At 35.0% G+C, this 22,263-nt stretch overlaps 1 long non-coding RNA gene across 2 annotated transcripts in view; it reads right to left on the bottom strand.

Annotated features, from left to right (window-relative positions):
- Positions 1 to 1,001: 1,001 nt before the first annotated feature.
- The window catches only part of LOC129943265 (uncharacterized), a 40,805-nt gene continuing 19,543 nt past the window's right edge, over positions 1,002 to 22,263 (bottom strand). For both annotated transcript variants that reach the window (XR_008781196.1, XR_008781195.1), the window contains 3 exons: positions 17,704 to 17,822; positions 1,416 to 2,221; positions 1,002 to 1,344 (listed from right to left, as the gene is read on the bottom strand). This is a non-coding gene — a long non-coding RNA (uncharacterized LOC129943265). The remainder of the gene's footprint in view (positions 1,345 to 1,415; positions 2,222 to 17,703; positions 17,823 to 22,263) is intronic.

Raw genomic sequence — 22,263 nt, 5'->3', positions numbered from 1 at the left:
TTTGTCGTTGTAAGATGATCTAGAGGTTTGCCGTTGAATGCAGCAAGAAGAACACCTCCAGGTTTTATTTGACTTTTTATAAAAATCAAGATCATTGCTGTTAATTTAGCGCATCTAGCATGATAAAACTTTCTGCACCGCACTCTACTTTGAGTTCTGACCCAATGGTCTTTTTACGACAAATTCTGCACGACATAGTTATTTAAAATTCAGATAATTTTAATAATACTGATACTATTGACTTGATAGAAAACAATGTGAAAAAGAAAAGCTGTCGATATGTGTGCATGAAACAACGTCACAATGAGAACTGATATTCAATAGTTTTTTTTTTTTATAAAAATCCAACAGACGATTTTTTCACAAATAAAAATAAAATCTACAAAAAATAGTACACAAATTTGGTAAAAGCTGATTTTCGGTTCTTGATACCTCTAAAATTAATTTAATTCCTCCAATTTGTTAAAATTTAAGAAATGCTACATAAATTGGTAAAAATTTGTTTTCGACTTAAAATCTATGTAACAAAAATAGAATTAAATTAAATTAAATTACCAATCTCTTACTAATGCAATTTCTCAAAATGGATTTTTCTACAAATTTTTGTTTCATACAAACTTAAAAGTAAATGTAATGGAGTCAATTATTGTATTAATTAAATTCTAGCTTTATGGTAGGAAGTTCTAAAAGCTGAAGGCAATTATACCTTCAATCGGTTAGCTTTTTGTCGAATTATTTATACAGTTTAAGTGCAAAAAGGCTTTATCTAGATAACAACTAGCCACCTTATATTTATTTCAAAACGAGTAGTTATATTTTTGATAAAGATTAGATACATTTATATAAATTAAACACAAAAATAAAATGTATACTTTACTTACATATTTTGACTAATTTCAACAATATATAAAAATGCCTAAATACGTAAAACTTAAAAATTATAGGAAACTTTAATTTTGTATTTATTAAATTTATTATGAATTTCCAATTTGTTAGCCATATTAATTTTGTATGTTTTTGTTAAATATTGGAAACTTAAAATTAAATTTACATTTATTTTTAATAATTGTATTCCTTCCTTCGTTATTTCGTTCAGTTTTTAAAGTTTTCAAGCTTCATTATAAAATTGAATGACTGATGAAACTACTATAGGTTGAGTAAATAGTTTTATTCATAAAACCTTCATTTCGTTTACGACTTTTTCTTGTTGTAAATAAGATTTTAACTTGTATTTTTTCATTTCATCAACATTCCATTATATTGCTGCGGTTGTCATTATTCAGTTAAACTTGCAAAACAAAATTCCACAGATTTAAAGCATCTCAATCCCTCTCACACCCTCTGCTAAATTAAATAGAACATAGATTTTCTCGTTAAGTACAGAAGCTTCAAAAACAATGAAAACAAAAGCTTACCTTAATCCTCAAAAAGAAAAATAAGAGGATATAAAAGGAGAAACCTTAAACCACTTCATTCCACGCTTTTCGTCCAATATCGAAATTTTCCTCACAAAACAAGAGTAGTACTTCCAACACGCAGAAACGAATGAAAATATAAAAATACATAAACAAAAACATAAAAATGAAATAAAAAAAAAATAAATTTTATTTACGGACAAGAAATATTATTTTTTTTTCTTGTGATTTTATTTTTTTCAGGTTTTTTGTTATTGTTGTTGTTGTTGTCATCGGTAAAACTCTTTGATAAGCACTTGGGCAGCAGGAGTTTTTAATATTATCTCCTGCGGCACTAGTACTTAGAAAAGCATTTTGTTCCTCTTTCATTTATTTTTTAGTTAAGATTCTTTTGTTTCTTATCATCGTTTTGGCTTTGAAGTTTTCTTTTTTTTTTGTTTCAATGTTTTATTTATGCTAAGTAACCAGAATAAAAATGAAACACATTTCAGAAGTTTGAGGTGTCCCTCAAGATGTGGTTTGGATAAATACCACAAGAGGAGAGATAAAGCTTTTTATTTAGTATTGGCCTTAATTCAAAACTTGTACTTACGAATGTTCTTTTTTTGTTTGGAGTGTTGTTATAAAAGTACCCACTTGATGCTAGTTTACTGTTGGATTGTTTCACTCACAGGTGTGGGTCATTTTGATATCTTAACACCTTCTTCCTTTTGTCGGTGGAACGATAGAGCATATGGTTACCTACATCATTTTTGGGGGAAAGATTGCCTTTTAAAATGGTGAGTTATATTGGATAACTTGAAGTTCTGGAATGAAAAAGAAGTATTGTGATTAATTTTGATACGAAATGGACTTAAAAAAAATCTAGAGTTGATTTCATCAATTGTATGGTTCTTTTTAATAATTCAAAAAAAGTAAGTATACGCCCTATTGTACACCTTTTATTTCGTAGTTTTAACTTCAAAGATGTGCAACAAAGCTTCATGGCTTTTTCGACACTTATTTTAATTCTCTTTGATTTAACAGAATCACTTTTTGCATTCTTAAAAAGGTTTTACCATTTTTCCTGAATTTAATTGCTCTCATTTAGTTGCTATCGGCCACAACAAAACTCCAAAAGACCAACTAAAAATTCTTTCCATCACAGTAGTTGATGATGGATAAGATGGCACAAGGAAGCACAGCTTAAAACAAGGCGGATAAACATTTTTGTATTGAGGACCATTAACAAAACCAAAAAAGGGTCCAATATACTTGTCAAAACAACATCATTCTTTCCTTCATTCCTTTCAGAACAATGAAGCAACAACAACACAAACCAATCCTGCTGTAGGTGGGTACTTTGAAGCAAAATATCCCAATAAGAATATAAATCCTTGTTAAATCCTTCAACTTCACTCTATTGATACGAGTAGATATCAACACACACGATGCGATCATCAAGCCAAAGGCAAAAAAATGCCAAATCTGCTTCTGTATGATGTTGCACTTGATTTCATCGAAAAAAAAAAAACAAAAAAGCTGAATCCGTACCGCAGAAAAAAGAACTTCAAAATAGAATCCCGACAATGAGGCGGAAAAACACGAATTCAGAGCTCTGGACGCAAGTTTAGAAAATAAAATATAGCCTACATCGAAACCATATGGCTTTTGTTTTCACCCAAAAAAAAACAGAAAAAGCTGAAAAAGCATCTATCCTCCTTCTGCAGTGAAAGTACCTATAGTCACTCACCATCACTATGCATTTTCCTGGTTTTTGAAACCTACCAGATACAGATACAACGTTGTTCCGACAAATCTGCTGGATATGGATGTTTATTTCTTGTTGCATTTTTTTTCCGATGGATGGCGTTTGGCCAAAAGCAAATCAACGATTGGGTATTAGTTAGCCAGCGAGAGCACTAGCCTATAGCCGAGAACAATGTCTGAGTCTGGTCATTGATTACCATATAAACGGTTCATAAGAACAGTAGTTTATCTCTATAATACTTCACCGCTTAGGACTTGATGAAAAGTCTAGATTCAGTCGTCATCCACACTACCTTTGGTCGGTCTTTTTACAAAAGGTTAGGTTAGACGAGGATAGTTTAACGTGAATTGTGCGTCACCCTATAAGCGATAACAGCTTTAAACTCATACTATTTTCTAGAATAAAAAAAAATGTCAGAAAAACTAATTGCTGGATTCTAAGGTATAGTTACATCTGCTCGAATTATTCTAGGTTTGATGTTAAAGGCATCAATACTGAAAAAGGAATCTGCTTTAATTGGTCCTTGTGAATATTAAGCTATAATAATTATAAAATATCTTCTAATAAAAAAACTATCAAAGTTTGACAAATAATAGCGGGCTTAGAGTTTAGCTAAATTATCATGAACTTATGTAGTGTATAATAACATGTGTACAAAAAAGACCTATAGATAAAGGTAAACAACCACTTATAAAATAGGTCAAATGACTCTAAACTTCGGAATCTAGAGTAATTGGTCATCTATCTACACTATCGGTGTAAATAAGAATTTCTAAAGCTAGAGCGGGTTAAAAAGAGGAAACAAAGTGTGGTTGGCAAGGCATTCCACATTCTTATAGTACGGCTAGATAATCTATGTCAAATGAAAGTACCTTCAAAGTCTGGCTGATGAGTGTTGCTAGGGACGCAAGTTTTATGGTTGATTTATTTAAAAGGAGAAGTACAACTGGTAATTTCATTAAACTAAAGAACGTTAAAATAAGAGTATAAAGGAATGAGACAAGAGACATAACCACGATGTTCAACAACACGACGATGTTATAGGAATAGTATCCAGGATACTTCAGTTACTGGATGACCCACCCAGTAATTTCTCAAAAATTTTCTCCACATTAATCATTCTTTTCATATGACTTGAGTAGGACGTGCATCGACCCTATGGTGAAGTAAACGAGGCTGAGATGCAACTCACACTGATAACTTCCCAGCCCGTCTGTCGATTTGTCTTGCGTAATAGGTTTATAGGTTTTTATGTTTTTTTAAAAAAAATATCAGTTAAATTACTCAATAAAAAATTTAAAATTACTAAAAATATTTTGCATATGATAAAAGAGTTTGATTTCAAATTCTGTTTTGGTTAACGAAATTTTTATTCGAAAACCAATTTTTAACATTTTTTTTAGCTTTAATTTTTTTAAAAAATGTGCTAAATATTGAAAACATGATAGTGATAATAGATAATAGTTTGAAACCAATATTTTAAAATTTTGAAAAGATAACTGAGTCGAAAGTAAATGTTTACCAACTTCTGTTTTTTTTTTAGGTTTTTAATTTATTGTAAGAAAACTGTCAATTCAATTTTTCTCAAAATTTTGGTGAATGTTGACTAACTTACTTAAGGTGGCACTACAGCCCTGTGTGAACTAGGGCCTCACCCAACAAACTTCTCCATCTAGCTCGGTCCTTAGCTAAATGTCTCCAGTTTCGCGCTCCAAGTTGGGTAAGGTCACCTTCCACTCGTGCGCGCCACCTGATCCGCGGTCTTTCATTACTGCACTGTCAAATGGGTGTGGATTCGAAGACTTTCCGGGCGGCAGCATTGGTTTCCATGCGCTCCATTTGACCCAGCCATCTTAGTCGTTATACTTTTACCCTTCTGGCTAAGTCAACGTCGCTGTACAGCCCGTACAGCTCGTCGTTCCATCTTCTCCGCCACTTCCCTTCGATGCATACGGGACCGTAGATCACAGAAAGAACTTTTCTCTCGAAACGACCCAAGGTGCTTTCTTCTGCTTTTGTCATATTCCATGAACCGTATAGAGGACGGGGATGAAATGGGTCTTATATAGCAACACTATGATCCCTCGAGAGAGGACTTTACCACTCAATTGCTTTCTTAGTCCAAAGAAATAGCGGTTAGCAAGAGTAATTCTACGTTTGATCTCAGCGCTGGTGTTGTTTTCTGCGTTAACAGCGGAGCCTAGGTAGAAGAAGTCCTTGACTACCTCAAAGTTACGTCTGTCGATGATGACGTTTTGACCAAGACGTCGGTGTTTTATATCCTTTCTTGACGACAGCATGTTCTTTGTTTTGCCCTCATTAACCGTTAAACCCTTTTTTGTCGCCTCTGCCTCAATACTCACAAAAGCCCCAATGACATCACGCTGAGTTCTTCCGATAATATAAATGTCATCAGCATATGCTAGTAATTGGACAGACTTTTGCAAGAAACTGCCTCTAGTGTTGATTTGTGAGCTCTGCACTATTCTTTCAAGCACGATGTTAAAAAAATAACATGCCAGCGCATTACCTTGTCTAAAACCTTTTTTGACATCGAAAGGTTCTGCTAAGTTGTTTCCAACCTTTACGGTGCATCGTGAATTCTCCATGGTCATCCTATACAAACGGACGAGTTTGGCAGGGATGCCAAAACTAGACATGGCTCTATACAGCTTGTCCCTGTAGATGCAGTCATATGTGGCCTTGAAATCGATGAAAAGATGGTGGGTGTCGATTTGGTGCTCTTGAGTTTTTTCCAGGATCTGCCGTAATGTGAATATTTGATCAACTGTGGACTTTCCTGGTCTAAAACAACACTAATAAGGACCTATTAGATCGTTGACGATGGGCTTTAGACGTTCACATATTACGGCAGAGAAGATTTTATAGGCGATGTTAAGTAGACTGATTCCTCTATAGATTGTGCAGTTTTGAGGGTGTGCTTTTTCCAGAATCAGATAAAAAATATTAAGGTTCCATTCATTGGGCATGCTTTCTTCCGACCATATCGTACAGATAAATTGGTGTTGCTCCTAACCAACTTATCTCCAGCTCCTTTGAAGATCTCGGCATTCAAGCCATCCGCTCCAGCGGCTTTATTAGACGTCAGCTTAGATATGGCAATCTTTACTTCGTCTAAGTCGGGAGAACGGGATTGTTGGGTTTCGTCGTCTATGTTGAATGGATCATCATTACAGCGGAATTCAGTTCATCGTCGCCGTTATACAGTCTGCAGAAGTGGTCCTTCCATATCATCAGCATAAACTGCGGTTCCACTATGATGTTTTCACTTTCGTCTTTGCAGCCTTCGGTTCTTAGTTTATGCACCTGTGAATTTCGTTTCACCTGTCCATAACACTTTCGAACTAAAATGTTGGGATAAATAGAATTGACTCAAAGTTGGTAAAAATTGAATTTTGATTTAAATATCTTTTCAAAATTAAAAATTATGGCTTCCAACTAATTTTTACTAATAAGATATATTGTTTTCAATATTTGGAAAAAAAAATTGAGGAAAATTGAATTGACAGTTTTTTTACAAAAAATAAAACCCAACAAAAAAATTAATAAAAGTTAGTTTTAAATTATTTTCAAATCAAATATCAAAACTTTGAAATATTGTCTTTAAACTACTTTCACCTTTTAAATTTTGTTGTCAACATTCAGTAAAATTTTGCGGAAAAATAATACTAAAACTTTATAAAAATTTACTTACGACTCAAAAAGCTTTAAAAAATTTAAAATATGTCTTTAAACTCTTTTTATTCCACAGAAAATATTGTTTTCGACATTCAGTAGTTTTTTTTTTTTTTTTAAATCCAACAGTCCATTTTTTTATAAAAAAAAAAACAAAATCTACAAAAAATAGTACACAAAATTTGGTAAAAATTGATGTTCGGTTCTTGATATCTGTAAAACTAATTTCGTTTATCCAGTGTTTGGTAACAAATTGTTTTCGACTAAAAATCTATTTAACAAAACTAGATTTTCAAACTAAACTATTTCTTTATATGAAAAATATTGTTGGTAATTTTAAAACTAGTAGGTATAATTTAACTTTAAACTTTTTTAAGCCAATACTAAACCAACAATCTTTTAAGCAAGACAAATAGACAGACGGGATGGGAAGTTATCAGTGTGGGTCGCATTCCATCCTCATTTTTTATTGTTTATATTTATTTATTTATTTTTTGTTATACATAATTTCGCTGAAATATGATAATTGAATCGATCGATTCGAATATGAAATTCGTGCAACTCTTGAGGAATGTGCGTTTTTGGAAATTTTACCTTTAAGGTACACCTCATTAAAACTATGTACTCACTTAAAAAAAACGTAAAAATATAAGATTAGTGTTTAAGGAGCCATATCTCTAAATGTTGAGAGACTTGTTGACATGCTAACAAATGTTGTATTACTATTAAGCTATCATTTGGCACCTATTCCAATTCTGAAGATTATACTCCCAACTTTCATAGAAATGTTCAAATAGTCTTTTCTCATAATTTAAGCCTAACGAAATTTTTGAACATTGAACCGCTTTTGAGTTTCTCAAAGTAAATCTAACAACAAACCTATCCAAAAATGCAGAACTTCATCACCGTTTACAATTTCAGTGTTTCAAGATTAGAATACTCCTTCGAATCACCTTACAAATGAAACGTACCCTAAACAAAAACAATTTAAATCCAAACAAAAAAAAAATTCCATCGAGTTGAACATTCATAAGTCACAACTTTTGCAAGTGGGCCTAAATCACACTGTCTGCAAATGTCATTGCACAGTAAATGGATGACAAAAGCCGGAGATGTGAGTGCCTTGTCCAGGCCCATTATTCATCACACAAATTATGTTTAATGTGTATTATGAAGGTATTGTGCGGGTGGATGAAGTCCAAGTCGAAGCTGAAGAGAGTTCTCGACGAGTAATGATAGGAGGCATACCATCACCGCCGCAGCCCGCTGCGAGTCAGGAGGCCGACCTAAGTCAACGATAGAGACTCAGGCAATACTATGGACGTGGATTACAAAAGATTGAGGTTTTATCTTTTTGAATTAGGTTCATATAGTATCTGGACCAGGAGATGATTGTGTTCCTTCCGCATATCACGCCACATCTCGCGAGTCATTGTTCGTCGTCTTTTCTTCTATGATGACAAACGCATATAAAGTAGAATTTCTATAGACGTCTGAACAATAAAAAAATCTCACAAAAATGAAACAACAACGGTGCGGCGGTGGCGGACGGAGGAATACACACACTCAAACTCAATATAAACGACATCAAAGCCAACAAGGGGTCAATTAAGGCAATTTAAATTTAATAAATTAGACATCTATTAAGTAATTTACATGTTCAATTAATTCATTTGTTTCTGTGCGTCCCCGGTTGTTGTCGGCTGAGCTGAGATGGCTGATGTGGTTTATATTTGGGTCTATAAATTCTATTCAAAGACAATCCTATATTCATATATCTAGAAAGCGGTATATGCACAACAATGGTTTGGTTATCCAGTGGTGGCGAAGGCGATGGCGATGCGGTAACTAGACGAGACATCTCTATCTATGGAGGAGCATATCTATGATGATTCTGTGATGTGGTGCCGGTCGCTGCGGTACGGTGCTGTCGGGATTGGATGGATAAGTTTTCCTGTCTCTTCACATTGTCGACATTTTGTCTATGAACTGCTGTCCACTCGACTGTCCATTGTTGCCTACTTGATGATTGGTGGTTTCTCGGATTCGTGAACGTGATGCTGCTGTCAAATGACTGTCATTTGATGTGGGTGTGTTATTATAGATATACGTACAAAAGGGTTTTTCTTTGGGTTTACTTTTTAGTCTCAATATCTCCGGAGATGACTTGAATTCGGTCCAAATAGTACACTAAACACATCTGAGTATAGTTCAAGTGAAAAAGGATGCTATTGAATAAATCTACAAAGTGTCTTGGTTGATAGCAAAACGTGTTCCGGATGGGTTTGAATTTTTAGCGTGGTCCGATCAACTTGCTGTTATTAATTGTAATCTTATTACATTTTGAATTAAGACAAAAAGTATGTGTGAAAGTATGTAAAACAAAACACTTCTTGTTTTAAAGGGGATCTAAGCTTATAAAAAATTTTTTATTAACTTTTACCTTCCATTTCAATTTTTTGCCACCCAAAGTCGTTGTCAAATTTAAGCTGCTTTGTATAGAACAACCATCAGGATAATGCGTGAAACTTAAAGATATTGATCCTTAGATCAATGAAGAGTTTATTTTTCGTGAATTTAGTGCTACAATCTTAGTTTGAGTATCCAAATTTTCGTCAATAGTCAGAGTTTAACAACGGATACAGTAAGTTTTGTTCAGCTTCAGCCTGACAAACTTTTTGCACAAACTTCAAAATATCAAGACAATACAAAATTCACTTCGGAAATGGTTTTTTAATTTTGTCAAGATTATAAATATTCCGTGGTAGCATAATACTGCCTTTAAGAAAATGTTTTGAACGAAAAACATCTGTCAGTGTCGAAATAACCTATGATTTAAAAAAAAACTAGAGTACTCACAGTGTAGTAGTTATAAGCTGGTCTACAGTTTTAGGTTTTCTCTTATCAAAATAAATTAGGAGGCGCAACAGTCCGTAGAAAACCAAGGCCTAGTGACTTTCAACTCTCAACCATTCCTGTGTTCGAGTAATTGTAGGGATTAAGGGGACCTACAGTTTATATGCCGAATTCGAACGGCTGATTTGAGAAAGCACTTTTCATGAAAAGAATTTGTCAATTCCTCGCAAGAGGCAGTACCCGTGAATAAAAACTTTAGGTGGCACAGGCAGGGATCGAACCCAAGACCTGTCTCATGACAGTCCAACGCACTAACCAGTAAATGAGTAATTCCCAAAAATCAACATTGACTTCCTTTAACTGTAGGTCTTATTTTATTAATTTGAAATATATTTTGAAGATTGGCCACACCCCTTGAAAACATGACATATCGAACTTGTTTTTGTTATAAAAATACAAGAAAACCTTCAAGAGTTTGATACAAGAAAACTAGGATCTAAGCTAAATGAAGGATACCTGCATTAAAATTTGATTAATTTGCATTTTCACTGTAAACGCAATTTTAAGCCAATGTTCAAACAAAATATCAAAGCAGCAGCAGATAACAATATTTGAAATGTTGGAATTCATTAAGAGTCTTTCAAGACTTTCCAAATCCAGAAACTTAAATGAAAATGTTGTTCTCGCTGCTGCTTATAACCATGATTACCTTTTTTTTAGTTCCATTGAATCAAGAGCTAAGAAATAGGACTTGAAACAAAATTAAGTTGATAAAAAGGCTTCAGCAAAGATTTATCTTAGGCTATTATCAGTAGGAAACTGGTTAGTCTATTTTACTATTAAACATCCTTTAACCTTTAATACTTGTGTGACTTTTTTTAATAATAAAACATCTTAACCAACTTTTGGAAGGTTGCTTCTGACGATAGAATCTTTTTCTGTCCCTTTAAACACCCTTTTAAGTAAGATACTATTATACGAGTCTTTTCTTTTATAGTAAAAATTGAATTATTTAAAATAAATAAATAAATTGGGTGGCGCAACAGTCCGTTGAGAACTAGGGCCTTGTCACTTATAACTCTCAACCATTCCTCTGTGCGAATACTGTTGTCAGGGATGGAGTTTAAGCTGAATCCGAACGTTTTAAGCCGAATCCGAAGGGCTAATTTGAGAAATCACTTTTTATAACTTGAATTAATCTTGGAGAATTCGTCAATTCCTCGCAAGAGGCAGTTCCCGTCAAAACGACTTTAGATGGCAAAGGCGGCGATTGAACCCAAGATCTTTGGCCCGACAGTCGAACACACTTACCATCATTCCACGGGTACTACTCAAGTTTTATTTACTCAACATTATTTCAAGATGTCTTTCGATAGTATTTCACTTGTTGTACTAGACGAAAACCTCATTTATTCAGAAATAGGCTATAAGCTAGGATCTACGTTTCACTTTCACTCGAATTGAAGTCTAGATTGAATAGTTTTCAGGAAGTAATTTCAATTGTAGAAAATTAAGCTTAACTATTTTTTTAAATAAACTTGATTACCGGAAAGGTGCTTTTAAAATTTTAATTTTATGCGGAATCCGAACAACTTAATTAGAAAACACTTCTCATGACCAGAATTACTCTTGGAGGATTTGTAAATTAATCACAATAGGCACCAATGGTAAAAAAAACCTTTTGATGGCCTACTAGGCCATTTCCCCAAAGAAACACAAGCTCTTGGAAGGCTTTATTTTTGGGTCGACCAGATATATTTGCTTCTTATTAATAATTCACTTCTTATAAATTAATTTGTAACTTATATTTAATTAATCACGGCAACGGCAACCAAACCACGTCCACGTGTCTATCCGTTTAGGCAGAATTTTTCGAAATGATTTTATTTGTGACATTTGAGTGATTGTCTACATTGTCGACACATTGTCGACACATTGTCGACACATTGTCTACATTGTCGACACATTGTCTAAATTATCGACATTGTTGACCGATTGTCTACGTTAAAATGTAGACAATTAAAGTCGACACGTAGAGGAACAACACTGTGGCCTAGAAAACGATTGAACCCTAGACCCCTGGCAAGACATTACTCCACGTCCACGGGTACTTGAAAAAATTTGATCTTCTACTTCATGTATTAGGGGCGAAACGAGCATTTAAAATAATTTTTGAGCATTACAAATATCTTTTTTCCAACTGATCTTAGAAAAAGAGACTTCCACAAGACTGCTAGCTAGCTGTAATGCTAGCTGCACAGTCGTGCAGTTTGGCTAAAAAGAATCCCTGTTCTTAACAGTAAGTGTGAAATAGGGCTCAAGGGTAAACTGATGAGATTTCTTAGAAGTACGGACATTACACACAATCGCCGATAGTCAACGTAAAATTTGCTGCATTGACTGCCAAAACAGTCAATATGACAACCTTATTTTAAAAAATTGACTTCTGGATTTGACTATGAGGTAGTCGAACTAGATAACGGCTTACAGCAAAAATTGTCATATTGACTACCGTAATAGTACTACTGACTACCGTAAGTTGTCATATTGACTACCAAATTGTAAAAAAATTTCGGATTCCAAAACTGATAACTGAAAATTGTTCTATTGACTATCGCCCTTATGGGGTGAAAATTGACTATCAAATAGTCAATTTGACTACCAAAATAGTCAATAAGATGACTTTTTTCGATCCTTGTGCGGTTGAATTGTTTAAGGGAATAATTTAATTTGCATTGTTTACAAAATTATCCATAAAAAATTTAAAGACATGGGATCTTGCAGATGTGTTCAAGCAAATGCCTCTTTAAGAGAACGATCTCCTACCATTTTTGAAACTCTTTTTTCATTTCTGCCCAAAAGACTTAAGTAAGTTATTATCCACTAGTTTCAGACGAATATAAGCCTTGTAAATTATAACCAGATAAGTGGAGTAAAAAAACTTCATGCACGGTGCAAGACAAAACCTAAACACTTAGCAGCATTTATGTTCTTGTCAAATATGTGATCACTCCACAAGAGGTGGTTTGTGATGCACATACCTAGAACTAAAAGCTGTTCAGTCTTCTCGATGCAAGTACTACCAATGGAAAATGATATTGGAGGAGCGTAACGCCTTTGCCACAGAAGATAGCAATGAGTTTTCGAAGCATTGAAATATACACGGTTTTTAATTCCCCAGGGGCAAAGCTGTTAAAATCAGAATTGTATGAGCTTAACTCCCCTTATTCTTACTTTTTTAAATGTTTTTGTTCAAAAGACCATGATCTTGAGGGCTTATAGATACAGTACTCAGGATTAACGGATGCAATCGTCAATTTCAATCATAACATTTTTTTAATAAAATTTGACTACTTGATTTTTGGCTTTTAAGCCCTATTTAAGGTGTCATAATGAGAAAATGGCAAATTGAAAAATACCGTAACGACAAGTTATTTCAAAATGACGCGACGAAGCTAAGACACTAAGGTTGTTGTACATTTTACTACAAGCACCAATAATCTTCTTGTTGTTTGGCTGGATTATGCGATTTAACACCTCAAGACTTATTAAAAGACAGTTTCTTTTAAAAGTATCGGAATTACAAAGTGGTTCATATGTTCTATCAAGGGGATAAAGAACAATAAGTTTGACATTTTCAGCTTCCCGTAAAATGTCTATACATCATACATACGATGCGTATGTAATTTTAGCTTATTAAATCAATACAACAACATCAAATGCAATATAATCAATAAACGAGTGTGTATGAACCCAAAACAAAATAAAATAAAATCACATTGGTTTCAGGTGAAAGCACAGCAATTTCTCTTATTTCAAGGAAAAATAAAATCACCAAAGAAACCAACAAAAATTCCCTTTGTACTCCCGTACCTTTACATTTTTCTGATAAAGTTCTTCATTTCGATGAAAGATTTCCAGGACCGCCAACAACTACAAATACAAACAAACGACAAAAAAAAAATTAACGGAAGGCCATCATAAGAAATCTTTACTTTTCTTTGTTTGTGTTTTTTCTTCCTATTTTCGAGAAGCAATTCCTTAGCACTTCGAGGATTTTACTTTTTCCATTACAACTCACACCGTTACTATTGTTCTTGTTTGTGTCAGCCACAAACCATCATAACATCTTTTGACGTTGAACTTAGGAATGAGAGAGAGAGTAGCTTTAAGATAGAAATAGAAAGAGAAAAAAGTAAAAAGTTTTCTGCGATATTAAAATGTCATAGATACAATTTTCTTGTATTTTTTGTATTTTTATTTTATTTTCTTTATTTGTTTTTGGTTTGTGTTATTGTTGTTTTTTTTTTTTATTTTGGCTTTGTCCCTTTGTGTGTTGACATTTCTTTTTTCTCGTCCTTCTCTGCTTGAATGAATATCAATGCCAGGAGGTGACAATTGACAACTCGTGCGTTGACGATAAAGAGAATTTCATTGTGAGATCTTTTTACTATTCTTGGAATTGTATCTATGGCTGGGTTAAGTGAAAAGATGCGGATAATGCTCATATGTGGAACATACATAGCTATGCTAGTATGGTCACATTGATCAAAGAAAACCTTTGTAGTTTCTAATCAGTCATGAAATTAATATTTACGTTGTTTTTTGTTAATTTGTTGGTTAGTTAAGTTCAAGTCGGAGAACATTAATCTTATAATAGGAAAACTTGAACCAAGAATTTAATAAGAACTTAAAATTGGGAAAGTTCAATTTTCCCATTTTAGCCTTTGATTACCTTAGACTACTTTTGCACCAATATATCAATCAATCATAATCTAATACTGAACACAAAAATTGTTTCTTTCTTTCCATTACTCGAAGAGATCCAGAGTCTAAGGATTACTGGAAATTATCAGAAGGAAATGAGGTCCTGTGATTTTGGCACACCGTGGCAGACATTTTATTTTGATGACATCTTTCAAATATTTTGATTATTCAGTTGTTTATTCCAAATCCGGTCCGTGAAAGTGTACAACAGAACCCGAAGCAGTCTATTCTCTTTCTTTCAACTTGGCACATCTCCCGAGATGGAAACAAAGGTGGCGTCTACAGTTCCAGTAAGGTTGATCTACTTAGTGAACACCTTAAAGGGCTTCTTCGACTTATTCGGAGCCCAGGTCTATAAGGAGCGGTTTTATCCGGCTCCATATCCTTAGAGTTATACTTAGGATCTGGCTCTCCAGGTTGGGGGTTGTGCCGTCGGGGTGACTTCCTGGCCACGTAAAAGCTTTCATAGTTGCGAAGCACCAACAAGCCTCGGATATGGACGGATTTACTGTTGACAACCAACGCAAATGAATAGAGGACAACGAACTTCGGATATGCACGTTTAATGTTAGGTCCCTTAACAGACCACGTGCGGCCGAAGAATTAGCGGAGGCCCTAGAACGATATAAAGCAGATATCACCGCCATCCAGGAAATACGATGGGATGGGCCGGGCAAAAAGAGGATGAAAAACTGCGATATTTACTATGGTGACTGCTACCACGAAAACCAACAGCGCTTATTTGGATGCTGAGCCAGACTTAGGCAAGAAGTCTTGAGCTATAGGTGCATCAATGAGCGCCTCATGACCATACGCATCAAGGCTGAATTCGGCAACATTAGCCTGATATGCGCGCATGCCCCCACAGAAGAGAAAGACGACAACACCAAAGATATGTTCTCCGAGCTCGTAGACAAAACATATGAGCAGTGCCCTAGCTACGATATTAAAATAGTCCTGGGCAATTTTAATGCCAAGCAAGGAAGGGAAGACATCTTTGGTGGAATAATCGGGAAGAACAGCCTGCACGACAACACTTCCGACAATGGATTCAGGATCATAGATTTTGCTGCGGGGCGAAACGTCATGGTAGCCAGTACGCGTTTTCCACATCTCAACATCCACAAAGGAACTGGATGTACGAACTTTCCGAGGAGCTAACATCGACTCGGACCACTACCTCGTTGTAGCTAAGGTAGCACTTCAGATTTCCAGACCCAAGGCAAAACAAGGAGGTGCTGGGAGAAGGTAAAACGTCGAAAGCCTAATATCTCCAAGTTCTTTTCCAACCGAGTTACAAGTAGCCTCTCTCGAAGTTCTCTGCCGCCAACACAAGGTATCGAAAACCAGTGGCAACATTGCCAAGATGCAATCAGAAAAGCCGCTTCTGATGAGCTGGGTTTCAAACAGCCACCAACAAGGAACCCCTGATTTGATGAGGAATGTCGGCAGGCAAATGCAGCCAAACATAAAGGACGGGAGCTACGCATGAGCTCTATGAGCAGAAGAGGCGAGAGGAAAACCGACTTCTCAGAAGGAAAAAGAGAGATCATGAGAAAGATGCAGTTGAAGATGTTGAGATGTTTAAAAGTAGGAATGAAGTTCGAAAGTTTCATGAACAGGTGAAACGAAATTCACAGGTACATAAACCAAGAACCGAAGGTTGCAAGGACGAAAGTGGAAACATCATAGTGTAACCGCATTTAATGCTGAGGATATGGAAGGACCACTTCTGCAGACTGTATAACGGCGTCGACGATGATCATCCTGCCGCTGTCAGGCAGGATGATCCATTCAACATAGACGACGAAAGCCAACAATCCCGTCCTCCTGACCTAGACGAAGTAAAGATTGCCATATCTAAGTTGAAGTATAATAAAGCAGCTGGACATAAGTTGATTAGGAGCATGCACCAACTTATCTGTAAGATATGGTCGGAAGAAAGCATGCCCGATGAATTTAACCTCAGTATTGGTTGCCCGATCCTGAAAAAAGGAGACCCTCTAAACTGCACTAACTATAGAGGAATCGCCTATAAAATGTTCTGTGCCGTAATGTGTGAACGTTTAAATCCAATCGTCAACAACCTGATAGGTCCTTATCAATCCTTAGAACAGGAAAGTCCACAGTTGATCAAATATTCACATTACGGCAGATCCTGGAAAAAACCCAAGAACACCAAATCGACACCCACCATCTTTTCATCGTTTTTAAGGCCGCATATAACAACATCTACATTCTACAGGGACGAGCTGTATAGAGCCATGTCTAATCAAGGACTTCGTCTACCTAGGCTCCGCTGTAAATGCAGAAAACAACACCACCGCTGAGATCAAACGCAGAATAACTCTTGCTAACCGCTGTTTCTTTGGACTAAGAAAGCAATTGCGTGGTAAAGTCCTCTCTCTAGGGACCAAAGTGTTGATATATAAGACCCTTATCATCCCCGTCCTGCTATACGGTGCAGCAGCATGGACTACGACAAATGCGGATGTAAGCAACTTGGGGTCGCTTCGAGAGAAAAGTTCTTCGTGTGATCTACGGTCCCGTATGCATCGAAGGAGAGTGGAGGAAAAGATGGAACGATGAGCTTTACGGGCTGTATAGCGACGTAGACTTTTCCAGAAGGGTAAAAGTCCAAAGACTACGAATCGCTTTTAAGAAGACCCTAAATTTGGCCTCTATGGGACGACGCGACGTAATTAGTCCGTACTTTTTTGAAAACGACGTTAGTGAGGCGATCACTGTCAACAGCGAGCACTACATAACGATGATAACTAATTTCTTTTGGCCCATATCGACCATATGGACCTAGATTACATGAGGTTCCAGCAGGATGTAGCTACGTGCCACACAGCTAACGTCACGATTGACATTATGACCATCTAGCCAACCTTATTGAAAAACCCTTTAACAAAAATTCTTCTGGTAGGATCATAAACATATGAAGAAAATTCACAAGATATGCATTGAGAAATTTAAATTGGCCAGAAGATTTACCTTCTTCTAAATCAAGGTGTGCATTAATTGATCTGAAATCTATGTAAGGCAGTAACGAAATTCTATGTACACTTTTTGTAAAAGGTATTGCTATTAAGAGAATAAATTCACTTGAGTTGTTGAATCGTTTACCGTTTTATGTTCCAGAGAAACTATATTTTTTTTGGACAAACATAAAACGTAGGCTGCAAGTTAAATCAAAATTGATAAAATGTTTACCTGAAGGCGCTTAGCTGGTTCCACACTTTCTTCATAACACCACGATTAAATATTGAGCAATTCATTTTGTATCAATAGTTTTCTGAAACACGTTTATAGACCTTCAAATTTGTGTGAATCTGAAAAAAAAAAAATGATAAAAAAATGTGTGAGAAATTAAACATCAAATCAATCTATATTGTGTTTATAAAACTGAAATCAGGCAAAAGAGGAAATTGTTCTAACGATTTGGCTTCGATACTTCTTATCCAGTTGATATGCAGTTTTTTTTTTTTTAAATGACAAAGGATATCACGCAGCAGTTTTTAGGCGTAAATAAAGTCCGATAATGTTAGTCAATAATTTGTTATCTACACAGAATATGAAGTCCAAATTTACTATAAATTTATCAACAATAAATTTAGTAGAAGGAAGCAAGGAGAAGCTGTTGCTCAGTATCCTGTCATTATAAAATAAAATCTTCTCGGCCGAGTGTACACCGTTCACACAAGCAACGCAGAATGTTTTTACTTGCGTATGCTTTTGCATCACGTTCAAGAACCAACATCATTAAAAAATTTAACAATTGTTAATAGCGTTGAGTATCCTACTTTTCAAAGAGCTTGCCAGGCACTCAGCGATCAGGAAGTTACAAATATTGGGACGATACCTTAACATATGCAGCTCTTTTCCACTCTGCGTCACATTTATCAAATTATCAGTCAGGCATAATTTGAACAACTGGGAATTAGCAATCGCCAAAAATTTTAAATGAGGCATAAATATTGGTTGGACTTTGGTATGAAATCTACACGGATTGCGGATTGAAGAACGTGACAGACAATTTATTAAGGACAATCTTTCGGAAACAACGTTGATGCCAACCAACTTTCAATTTTCTTTCAAGAAAATTAACACAAATTAACCAACGACCAGCGACTTGCATGGGGCTGTGGACTGTAAGCTTCTGTCAAACTTTTAAGATTTACCACAAATATGCGCATACATTTGGATGGAAATATTTAAAATAATGATGGTGAAGTACAACATTTGCAACTAGCGTGACTGGACAAGATGAATAAATAATAGCTAATGTTTACCCGCAAGTCGACCAAATTTCAGAGAATACGGATGATTGGTTACGCGAAAGAGTGATTTTGGCACCAAAAAACGATTCTGTTACAAGCATAAATAATAAAATTCTATCAGGCCCATCAATAAATTTATCTTTCTATTGATAATCTGACTGATCAAGAAAATGCTATTGATATTCTTATTAAAGTTTTGAATTGATTGAATACATCAGGACTTCCTCCTCATAAACTGGACTTGAAAACTGAGAAATTAAATGCACCGAAATTATGCAATGATACTTGATATTACAAACGAATACTCGTTAGAATTTAAACGAGTACACTTTCCTATTAAGCTTTGTTTTGCTATGTCTATCAATAAGTCACAAGGACAGACACTGAAGGTTGCAGGACTTGACATCACAAATCCCTGTTTTACCCACGGACAATTTAATGTTAATAGTTTTTAATTTATGAAAAGTTGTTTGAGTCCAAATTCAATTTTTACCAACTTTTATTAATTTTGTTTGGGTTTTTAGTTTTTGTAAAATAAAATGTTTATTCGATTTTACTCATAATTTTTCCGAACCCGACCTTGACGAAGTGAAGATAGCTTTATCTAAACTTAAGTCAAACAAAACTGCTGGAGCTGACGGCATCGCTGCCGAACTATTCAAACCAGCAGGCGATGACTTGGTACGGAGCATGCACCAACTCATCTGCAAAATATGGTCAGAAGAACGCATGCCCGATGAGTGGAATCTCAGCATAGTGCGCCCGATACATAAGAAAGGAGACGCTCTAAACTGCGCCAACTATAGAGTCTGAAGCCATTCGTCAACAACCTGATTGGTCCTTATCAGTGTGCCTTCAGACCAGGAAAGTCCACTATCGACCAAATTTTCACACTACGGCAGATCTTGGAAAAAACCCAGGAGCTTCAAATCGATACCCACCATCTCTTTATTGATTTTAAAGCCGCGTATGACAGCATCTATAGGGAAAAGCTCTACCAAGCAATGTCTAGTTTTGGCATCCCTGTCAAACTTATCGGTTTCTGCAGAATGACGATGGAGAATGCACGCTGCTCTATCAAGGTCGGAAAAGATCTTACCCATTCATTTGATGTCAAAAAAGGTTTCAGACATGACGATGTACTGTCATGTGACTTCTTTAACATCTTTCTGGAAAGAATTGTGCAAAACTCAACCGTCAACACTAGAGGCACAATTTTCCAAAGAAACAACGATGTCTTGGACAAAAAGGCACCATGGACAGCTATAACTTTGATGTAACTTCTTTGGACTCAGAAGGCAATTGAGAAGTAAAGTCCTTTCTCGAGCATCTTAAATCGCCATCTATAAGACACTCATCATCGTGGTTCTCATTTATGGCGCTGAGGCCTGGACCCTGTCAAAGAAAGATGAGAGCGTCTTATAATGCTTCGAGAGAAAAATTCTTCGGGTAATTTATGGTCCCATACGAATAGATGGAGAATGGAGGAGAAGATATAACGACGAACTGTACGGGCTGTACAGCGACACTGACCTAGTTAGCAGAATCAAAGTCCAACGGCTTAGATGGCTAGGTCATGTAGAGCGGATGGACATCAACGATCCAGCCCGGAAAATCTTCGAATCCAATCCCGATTGACGGCGCGGCGGCCGGCTGCGCGCACAGTAGAGGAAGACATCGACTCAGGTGGCTCACCCAGGTGGGACAGGACCTCAAAGAACTAGGCGTGCGAAACTGGAGACAGCTAGCTAGGGGCTGAGCTGGCTGGAGACGCATGTTGGTTGAGGCCCAGGTCCGCCCCGGACTGTAGCGCCATCTTAAGTAAGTAAGTAAGTAAGTTTGAAAAAAAGGTGAAAATTGTGGTTTACCCTAAATATCTTACGAACCAAAAACGCTAGAGGCTTGAATTAAATCTTTTATAATATATTGTAACGTGATATCAAAGAAGTATATTTTTTGAAAAAAATCCTTTTAATGGATATTTTTTTTAAATCAAAAAAAAACCGAAAAAAAAATTTGTCACCTCCAAAATTTTACGACTAAAATATGATTTCGTCTCCAAAACAATTTTGTGCAACGAAGAATATTGTTTTTGACATCTGATAAAATGTTGAGAAAAATCGAATTGACAATTTTTTTTACAAAAAATAAAAAATTAATAAAAGTTGGTAAAAATTGTTTTTCGACTCAAAAATCTTTTCAAAAATTTGAGATATTGGCTTTAAACTAATTTTATCTTATAAGAAATGTTATTTTTAAAATTCTGAAAAATGTTGAGAAAAATCGAACTGACAGTTTTTGTACAAAAAATTATAAACCGAAAAAAATTTAACAAAAGTTGGTAAAAATGATTTTCGACTCAAATATCTTTTCAAAAATTGTAGAGAATAGCTTTTTACTAACTTTTACTTATAAGAAATATTGTTTTCAACATTAGGACAAATTTTGAAAAAATCGAATTGACAGTTTTTTTACAAAAAATAAAAACTTTAAAAAATTGGTTTTCGACTCAAATATCTTTTCAAAAATTTGAAATATTGGCATCAAACTAATTTATCTTATAGAAATATTGTTTTGAACATTCGATAAAATTTTGAAAAACATCGAATTAACAGTTTTTTTACAAAAAAAAATAAAATTCAAAAAAAAAAAAACAATACTAAAAGTTGTTAAAAATTTACTTTCGACTCAAATAGCTTTTCAAAAATTAAAAATATTGGCTTCAAACTTATTTTATTTCACAGAAAGTATTGTTTTCGATATTCAGAAATTTTTATTATAAGCTGTGGACGACGAAAAAAACGTCATTAACGTGCGAACGTAAGAACGTACGTACACTAGCACGCACAGAAATCTTTCTTAAAATCTTTTATTTCGACTCTAGTGAACTTGAAACATCGATAGATGTCAACATTTTCATTTTGTCAAATCGGACCGATTACAATAACTTCCTATGGGAAAGTTAATAAAAATCCATTAAATTGGTTATGTACCAAAAAAATCTATTTACCAAACAAAATTATTGACTTCGAACTTTTTTGTAGCTTAAACAAAAACTTGGCATTCCTAGAGAGATTTCCTTAAAGATGTTATGAAATATTTACAATCTCGAACAAATGCGAAATTTTATCAGTGTGGGTCCGACAGTATCCTCTTCTGGTTTAAGAGTTCATTACATCTTTTTCTAGTGACACGTGGAATGTATATTTTATGCTTGTGATATTCAAAATCTTTTAAATAGAATTCTTTAAGTCATCGAAAACATACAGCTGCAAACTTAAGTTGGTCATAGTAAGTTAAAAAAAAAAGTAATAGATGCCACTTCTTTCTTAATGCCATATTCTACTTTTAACAATAAAATAAAATAATTTTTGTCTAATAAAGAATAATCCTTTTTTTAAATATTAAATCTCTGTTTGAAAATTGCTTTGCAATCCCTGTTTATCAATGCACCAATTGTTGGACAAAATTATCAAAAGATCTGTAAATAAAA

The sequence above is a fragment of the Eupeodes corollae genome, chromosome 1, assembly GCF_945859685.1.
Source record: "Eupeodes corollae chromosome 1, idEupCoro1.1, whole genome shotgun sequence".
Classification (NCBI taxonomy): domain Eukaryota; kingdom Metazoa; phylum Arthropoda; class Insecta; order Diptera; family Syrphidae; genus Eupeodes; species Eupeodes corollae.
This window is presented reverse-complemented; position numbering and strand designations above follow the sequence as displayed.